Raw genomic sequence first — 9,465 nt, 5'->3', positions numbered from 1 at the left:
AAATGTAGGAAATATTCCAAGCCATCCCACACTTGAGCCCCACTGTGATCATACACTTAAGCATGGTGGCGTCCAAAGGGAAGCAAGCTAGGGTAAAAGAGTCGCCAACATGTAGGCGTCGCTCGAAGTGCGCCTACGTTAAAGCATGTGTGAATATGCTCGACACTCATACGAAGTGGGAATTGACATAATACGATTAGGGACAAGGAAAGTAGGGAGCTGCCAACAAGTTTTTAAGGAACTTGTAAACCGTTCACGGATCATAAAAGGCAACCACGATTAAGGGACAACGATTGGCAACAACGATTGACCCGTGAAGGTTACACCCCATTCATAATCCATGAGATTACTAACTCCATATGGTTTAGAACCACGAAAGGAGGATCTGGGATGATGGTACGAAGTGAGTCATGGAGTCACATTCGCCCGTATTGGCCTCTACTCGATTCTTATAGTGAAAAGTGATTCCTGCGATCTCAAAGGCATACAAATAAAATATTCAATTTGCTCCCAACTATTATTTAGCTAAATTGGTTGAATATTAATGCAACACATAATTCTATAAAATTTGTGATCACTTTAATTAAACAATAAGATTAAAAAGGAACCTAAACCGGTTGTCCAAATTATCTTATTAGGCGTGATTTCCAATTACATATTTCCTTTAAATATGCAATATGGTGATCATAATAATAAAATAGAAAACACATTAATATTGGAATCAATTTAACAATAATTCCAACAATATAAAATCGTTAGAAAAATAATAGAAATAAAAGGAACATAATTCTTACTTTGATTCTGTTTGCTTGCAACTACAAAATAATAAACGAGTTAGTAACTTCAAGGAAATAATAATCGAACAATAATTGAATTAAATTAAATAAAGTAGAGTTGATTTGGGGCCAAACCTTCAAACAGTTCTACCTTTCACGCCTTGGCTTAAGGACAGAACCACGAGTAAAGTACGAACTCCTTGGAGTGCTTGAAGAAGGAATTTTGAAAGAAGAAGGATAGACTAGCGTTTAGACTAGAGCATAGAAGAGAGAAAAATCAAAGAATTAATTGATGCCCCGTACATCAGAAATGAATGGGTATTTATAGAAAAAATGTGCTAAGGGAACACACGGAACCCTAAAATGATAAAAACCATAAAAAAGTATCCCGCGACACGGCAAAGTGTATCGTGACACGGGAAATCCCACCGTCAGACGGGAAAAATTCCCGTGACACGATGCACATTTTGTGTGACGCAGGAAATATTTAGTGAACGGGGAGAAAATGCGTTAAGGGTTACGCGGAAAGGACACTGAAATTCCCGTGTCACAGCAGGTTTCCCGTGTCACGGGGAGACCCACCGTCATACGGGAAAGTTTCCCATGACACGGTGGACTGTTGCCGTGATGCGGGAATTTTTCAGTCCGCTTTTCCGTCTAAATTCATTTTTAACCCTAATTTCGTTCAGCATTTTAAGTGCCGATTGATAATTTCGTGCCATTTTCTGATTTATTATTATTTGGGCTAAAATAAGAAAATAAGTAAATAAAATAAATTAAAGGTTTGGGCCAAAATAAATAATAAAACAATAAAATAAAAAAGTTTGGGCTGAAATTAAAAAATCTATGCTTTGACCAAACATCAAGACTGATTCATGGACTATTCAAAAATTGAATTTAATTAAAAACGATTTTTAAGCACTCTTGGGATTAAATACTGAACCCGACCAATAGTGGCGGTGAAAGGTTGTTCATCATCTGGTTTGGTTTTGGGGAGACATTTTTAGGTGTCTACAGAAGCCCCCACTTTAACTGAGTTTGTAGAAACGTCAGTTTCGAAAACGATAGTCAAAGTAGTCGATAGGGATAGAGAATGATTTAAGACGTTCTGCGATCCTAAATCACTTTGTATACGCCGATACCCGCAGAAAAATGTTAATTCCACAGATAAAAGAGTAAAAGGATAGAATACGTATATGGCACCACTTTATCAGTGACAAATGAGTTTGGCAGCTTCCTATGTTTGAAGGAATCCACCGGATGACGTTTGTTGAAACGCTTTCCATGCCTGAGGAAAGCCGACTGATGAATTTGGTAGCTTTCTAAGCCTGAAGAAATTTACCAGATGATACTTTCCATGCTTGAGGAAAGCCGACATATGAATTTGGCGGTTTTCTATGCTTGAAGAAATCCACCGGACATTACTTTCCATGCTTGAGGAAAGTTGACAGATGATGAGATTGCAAGTCTCTGTGTATCGAGAACCTTGCGCCGTGAAATGAAGGTGGTTCGATTGTCCCCGAACGTGGGCTGTAGTTGGTTCTCTTGTCCCCGAACGTGGGATGTAGATGGTCCGCTTGTCCCCGGATGTGGGTTGTAAATGGTCCGCTTGTCCCCGGACGTGGGCTGTAGATGGTCCGCTTGTCCCCGGACGTGGGCTGTAGATGGTCCGCTTGTCCCCGGACGTGGGTTGTAGATGGTCCGCTTGTCCCCGGACATGGGCTGTAGATGGTCCGCTTGTCCCCGGACGTGGGCTGGTTGTATATGGTCCGCTTGTCCCCGGACGTGGGCTGGTTGTATATGGTCCGCTTGTCCCCGGATGTGGGCTGTAATTGAGACCTGCAATAAAATTTGCCAAGAGACTCGTATAGACTATGATTGACTTGACCAACTATCTTGACCAAGTTTGACTTGACACGACATGACATCACATGAGTATGAATTATGATTGTGTGTGTATAGTTTGAGTGTGTATGTGTGCAAACACAAGCAACCGAAAATGCAAAAGCAAAAATTTTCCATCATTTTTGTCATGAGACGAGTGGAGGGTACCGACTTTCTCCCGAAAAAGAAAGACGTGAAAAATGAAATTTTATTTTTGAACTTTCCTCGATGAGAAAATTTTGAAAAGTTTTTTTTAAACTTCCCCAAAAGAAAAAACGCGAAAAAAGGTAAGAAGTTTTGAACTTCCTCGTTGAGCAAGACAAAATGAATCGCATGGATTGAATTGCTTTTCTTGAAAGTAATGTATGCATGATGCATGTCCTTAGGCCAGGAGGCTAAGAACAATTACATCATGTGACACGATGAATGAATTTAGGTCGTGGAGCTAAGCATCATATATGGTGTAGAGAAACGATCTTGAACGTCACTTAGGTCTAGAAGCTAATAAGCACGTATATAGATGAAGTGATTATTGCATAATGAACGTTGCTTAGGTTAAGGAGCTAAGCACGATATTCTTTGTATGATTAAAAATCATTGATATATAAATGTTTCTCAACACATTATGCGATGCGTGAAACAATGAATGTTGCTCAGGTCAGGAAGCTAAGCAAGTATACAGCGTTTCTTCTAATGAATGTTGTCTTGAAAATGATGAAGCATGCACAGTGTTGAAACAAGATTTCATGATAAGGGCTCTTAAAGGGAAGGATGATTGATATGGATATGGATGTGTGAGTGAGTGTGTGAATGTGATACTAAGTGAGGCTGCAATGGCTATGGTGATGGAAATATATGTGAGAAGAGTCAAAGATGATGACTCTTTAATCTAGATAGGCTAAATGATGTGGGTTCAAGCCCCCAAGACTAGCCGAACGTAGCTCTAACCGAACTTTGCACAAGTGTATGTAAATATGGGTTAAAGAAATGAAGGCCAAACGTTAGACGAGGCTCAAAATTTTTTTTACTTGCTTTTTGAATGTTATATAATTACACATCTTCCAATCCCAGGGTTAAGTAAATATGGGTTGCAGAAATGAAGGCCAAACGTTAGACGAGGCTCAAAATGGTTGATGAAGAAATGGAATGTGATTGAATGGTTAACAGGGAATGACAGGGTTGCAAAGGTGCCTCAAGTCATTGATGTACCTTGGGTTTAGTTTGGCAATTGATTTTTTTTTTTTATTTTTTTATATATTTTTTTTATTTTTTGAGAATGAATGAATGAATGAAAAATTCTATAATCGAGATGTAAAGGAAATTTGCTCATTTTATTAATGGAAAAGGTGAACGAAACACATGAAACATATAAAAATTCAAAATGGAAAACCTATGCTAGACATGAATAAGGGAATGGAGATGAATGATAAAGAAAGAAATCAAGAAATCTTGCACGAAGGATCTGTTGTGCGACTTGTGTTCATTACTTTTTGCCGCCTGGAGGGACAGGAAGTTAGTTTGCATCCACCAAGTCTTGAACGACGTCCTTCAAATTCCAACATTACTCCGTAGTGTGGCCCCTTCCTTGATGGTACTTACAATGGGAATTGGGATTCCGTTTGGCGCTCCTTTCTTTAGGTTTTGGCTCTGGAAATGGCCCAATAGTGTGATCAAGCCTTGACCGTAAAGGCGATCAAAGGCCGCATCATAAGTCATTCCTAAAGGAGTGTAAGTTCTTTTCTTCTTGGGCAATGGAGCATCAAGAGCTAACACTTCATTGATATCAACTTGGCTTATATTGTTGGTAGTATTTTCGTGCTTAGAAGACGAAGAAGAAGGATGGTCGTTCTTCTTGTTTTTCCAAGTTTTATTATTGTTACTACCAGCAGTCTTTATTAGCTCATCCTCGATATTGATGTCGATGTTGAAAGGAATGGTGTCCTTCGAACAAGTGTACTATTCCGTTAGTGGGTTCAGAATTATTAGAAAGCTAATATATTCAGTGAGGTCAAGTGATCGGAATGCCTGGGTGGAGGCCGCTTCCGATCAGTAATATTAATGAATAATTAATATTAAAGCTTAATCTTGACTGAACCCTTCGGGTCACACCCAAGTATTCAATAAACTGAACCGACGAATTAATTCGGAAGGAATTAATGAGTCGACCGAGTAATATTTATTTAGACGTCGGAAATTCGAGCTTAGAGCGTCGAAACCGAGCGTCGGAAGTCGAGTCGAAAAATAGTGAAAGACGAGACGAGAAATAGTAATAAATCAACAAAAGACCAAAATACCCCTAGCATCGGAATGCCCAAGCAAACCGAGTGCTAAGGGCGTATGGCCTAGCATGGTGGCTAGCATGCGCACCAAGCCGAGCCTAGGCTGGCTGGTGCGTGCTAGCGCACAACTAGTGGAAAAAATCTCATTCGTAACAGGCTATTTGTAACGGGCAAAGCTATGCCCGTTACATTAAATATATTCGTAACGGGCAAAATAGTGTCCGTTACGAATACTTAGTTATTCGTAACGGGCAAAATAGTGTCCGTTACGAATACTTAGTTATTCGTAACGGGCAAAATATTGCGCGTTACGAATACTTATTTAGTTGTAACCGTCATCATTTGCCCGTTACGGATATTATATTACAAGTAACGGGCATATTGAGCCCGATACAACTGCTTGAGCGTGGCCCAAATGATAAGAGGAGCCCATTACTTGGCTTTGGCTTTTTATTAGGGTTTACCTAGCCTTCATTCACCTCTTTTCTCTCATTTCACACTCAGTTACTCTCTCTCCTCTCCTCTCCTCTCCTCCATCAATCTTCCCCATTCAATTGGTGATGAAACAAGGCGAGAAAAATGGCGATATGGGACGAGGAGAGAGAAAAAATGGTGAAATTGGGGGTTTTGATGATTTTTAGATCGGAGGGTTTATTGATTTTGCTCTAAGGCTTCTCCATTCTCCAACTCGCTAGATCTAGCTTAGTCAACCCAGCTTTCCTCTTTGTAAAAGAAATAAAATCAAATCAAATTGAATTTCGTCGGTCCAAGCAATTGAAGCGTTCCATTGAAGCGCACTTGACGTTCTCCATTGAAGCAGCTTCTGAAGTAAGTTAAAGTTTCTTTTTCTAATCTTATCAATTTCACAATCTAGGGTTTATCTTTGATTTAATTTAATTGTTTAAGGTTCGAATATCTGAATGGTTCAAATTAGTAAGATTATGAAAGATCATAACCAGCGATTATGTTGTTAGAAAACAAAATTATGACCCGAATTTGATAATTGTATCAAATATGCCTTAAATTATGTGATTTTCCGAGCGTAATTTGATAATTGAATCAAACATGCCTAAATTTATGTGTTTTTTGAGCCTAATTTGATAATTTATCCTGAAATTATGTTTTCGAAACAAGGGTTTTTCTGCTTTTAGATTTTAATTTAATTTTTTTCCCTAAAAATTATGCCTTTTTCAAATACCTGCAGCACCGCAAATTATATACTACAGATCTTTGTTTCTAAGCTAAAGGTTTAAACTGGTATTGTTTTGATGATTTTTGTTATTTAATTTTATGGCTTATGATATGACTCGTGATTTTTCGAGGTTTTTGGAGTTTGATTTACCCAGATTTGCTGAGTTGAAGCTAATTTTGATGTTTTTGGGTGGAAGGGATTGAATGTTTTTCTGGGGTTTTAGCTAGTATTGTTAATTCAAACTGTGTAAAAGGAATTAATTCTTTGAGGTTTATTTGTTTACCCGTGATTGATTGTTATTTGATTTCGGGTGTATGCCAGCTACATATTTTTATTATATCTCGATTTTTTGCTGCGTTTTCATGGTGTCTCTTGAAATATTTTGATGAATAATGTGTTGGGATAATAATGGAAGATGAAAAGTAAAGTGGAAGACTGAACAAACTGTAGAACCATCCTCCTCCGATGCGCTCAGTTCTCTCGCTTTTCCCCTTGATTTTTGCTCTTTTCGATTTCCCTTTTTTTTTATAATTTAAATTTCTCTTGTAAAGTTTGTGGAATTAAATAAGCAGTCAAAAACTGAATAAAAAGAGGAGGTCTTCTCCCGTGATTAAATTATAGACAAGAGTCTTCATTCATACCTTAGAATTAGGTGAGCAGATTTTGTTTATATTTGATAAGATTTTGTTGAATCTGACCTGGTTTTATTGAATTTTAAACTAATTTATTTTACAGAACATTATATGCTAGCATGGTTAAGGTCTCTTGGCTCTGATCTATTCTCAAAATCCAAAGAATAATGATTCAGCGCTTTGTTATACTCTCTATTAATGATTATATTGTTCTTTTTTTTTTTTTTTTTTTTTTTTTTTTTTTTTTTTTTCTGATCTATTCTCAGAAATTCTGATTGAAGCCATCACTGGCTGCTGCTGGTGTTAATAATGATGTTACTTTTTTTTTCTTATAATTAAAATAAATGTAGTAGTTGAAGAACAATCAGAATTTTTTCAAGGAAATTCAACAATAAGATATGTTAAGGTGTCTTATGTGAATAGAATATGAAAAATTGTTTAACTGTCAGTTTGAAGATTTAATTTTAGATAATGGAGTAAGAAATTAAATAATATTTAAGTTGATTTTATTGGGATGGATTTTACTAGTTTATTGCGTCATTTAGTGTTCCCTGTTGTAAGCTCTTCAACCTCTCAATATGTGTCTTTCTTTTTTTTTGGAATTTGTGAATATAAACTGGATTTTATTGTTGAAAGTTTCTTGAGATTCTTACACAATCACCTACTTACATTTTAGGTGACTAAGCTCTCTCTTGAAGAAACTGAGAGTGTGACTGCTGACCATGGTGAGAGCATTAGTCATGTAACTTTTGGGCTAAGAACTAGATCAGGAACCAAGCAATTGAAGCTGGATCCGAATATCTACTTTGCTTTGATAAAGGAAAAGGTATATATCCATACTCTTGTTCATGGATCGATGTTATGCCATATCTTGTCTTGTGTGGTCATATTATGTGTTCTTTTATATACTCCTTTTCTCCCATAACCTCAGTTAAGTGAGTGAGTTTATGTTTACCATGTCTATATCCTTGGACATTTCTTGTTAGATTTGGTGCCATCTTTTATTTTCCGGGATTAATAACCTCAATTGGGCATTTACTAATAATTTTCATGACTACAAGTTATACACTGATAAAAATAACAATAATTCATCAGCTAATGAAATACCTGCAACATTATTCCAGTTTGAAGAATTTTTCTTTTGGATACAACATGCTCTAGGTAGGCTTAAAAGCCAAATAGATTTTTAATGAATGTATTAAATTTTATAGAAGAAGAAAAAAACATTAAATTATGTGTTCAGAAATGATTCTTAAGTAAGCACCTGATGCTTAGGTCTAGGTTTGATGTTAACTGTCTAGATATGCAAATCAATTACTGATTGTTTTAGATTTCGGACAAAGGAAATACATTGATTCATTATTCGTTGTTATATACACTCGGATGATTTGTTGTCAGTTACTGCATTTCTTGCTTCAGTATCCGATTTTAGTTAAATGCAGATGAATTTCTGAATTCAGTAACCTGTGTTGTGTTGCTTATTAGCATTATAAATATCAAATTTAGAAAGTAATGATATAGCGCGATAGAGCTTAGAATCTCAAGTACATCATGGCTGATTTGTTTAATCCATTGAATATCCTGACAACAAAAACCAATGCCAATCTTCATGTCAAATCCGGGGATTAAGGCAGGCAAATGAATGATGAATGATATTTAATCCTGCAATCAACCAAAGATCATATAGAAAATTAGCGAAAATTGTATATAATAAAGTTTTTATGATTCTTTGGCTAATATGCTAATAAGCACTAAGCAAACAACTAATTACTCAACGCACTTTTCTAATCTCCATGTATTATTATCTAATCTCCCAAATTATAGAAAGATATTACTTTGGCTGGCTGGCATAAGCAGGTTTTGATGTTGGCAATTACATGAAATACTCTGGTGGTTGTGTTCTAGGGTTCGCTTGATTTTCTGAAATTGCTGTAGGGCAAGTGGGGGTTGCCTACACACAAAGTGTTTTGTATTTTCTGACTGTAGAAGAAGTGTTCATTGTTTTGCTCTGAATGTAATATGGGTTGTTGCTGATTTAGTTTGTTATATGAGGAGAATGCTTCAATTTTATGTCTTAATAGGTTATTTATTTGTAGTGAATAAACTGCGTTATCAGGTTTTGATGGAGTGGAGATCCATGGAGCCCATGGCTACCTCATTGACCAATTCCTAAAAGATGGCTGTACAAAATTTAAGCTTCATCAAGACAGTATACAATTCTACAAGATTTTTCAAGTTCTTAGTCTACTATATGGAATATAAAACTTGTTTAAATTTTCATGTTGTATTACAGAGTTATTTATTTAGTAGCTTTTGACTCATGTTGAGAATTGTTGTAAAGTCAATTTGGACATTTGTGAAAGTTGTATATTTGATTTTATAATTAATTCAATTTTACATTTATTATTATTATTGATAATAGTAATTAAAATTTGGCATCATAGCAGATTATCAGGATAGCAGACTAGCAGGTATCACCTGCTGCATTTTTTTTTTTTTAATTTGGGTTCAATTGTATTCGTAACAGGCGGTCAAACTGCCCGTTACGAATAACCCGTTATTCGTAACGGGCAGTCAAAATGTCCGTTACGAATAACATAGCCTATCCGTAACGGCAACATACGTAACGCCCGTTGCCTGTTACGAATAGGCTATTTTTGCCCGTTACGGATAGCTATTTTTCCACTAGTGCACCCATGCTA

General features: G+C 36.4%; 1 long non-coding RNA gene across 1 annotated transcript; it reads left to right on the top strand.

Moving 5' to 3' along the window:
- Positions 1-5,410: 5,410 nt before the first annotated feature.
- Positions 5,411-9,048, top strand: LOC110695563. The gene is made up of 3 exons (XR_002506118.1): positions 5,411-5,767; positions 7,440-7,589; positions 8,860-9,048. It is a non-coding gene; the product is annotated as an uncharacterized LOC110695563 (long non-coding RNA).
- Positions 9,049-9,465: the final 417 nt, after the last annotated feature.

The sequence above is a fragment of the Chenopodium quinoa genome, unplaced genomic scaffold (assembly GCF_001683475.1).
Source record: "Chenopodium quinoa cultivar QQ74 unplaced genomic scaffold, ASM168347v1, whole genome shotgun sequence".
In the NCBI taxonomy this organism is placed as follows: domain Eukaryota; kingdom Viridiplantae; phylum Streptophyta; class Magnoliopsida; order Caryophyllales; family Amaranthaceae; genus Chenopodium; species Chenopodium quinoa.
Note: the sequence above shows the minus strand (reverse complement) of the source record. Positions and strands in the feature narration are given on the sequence as shown.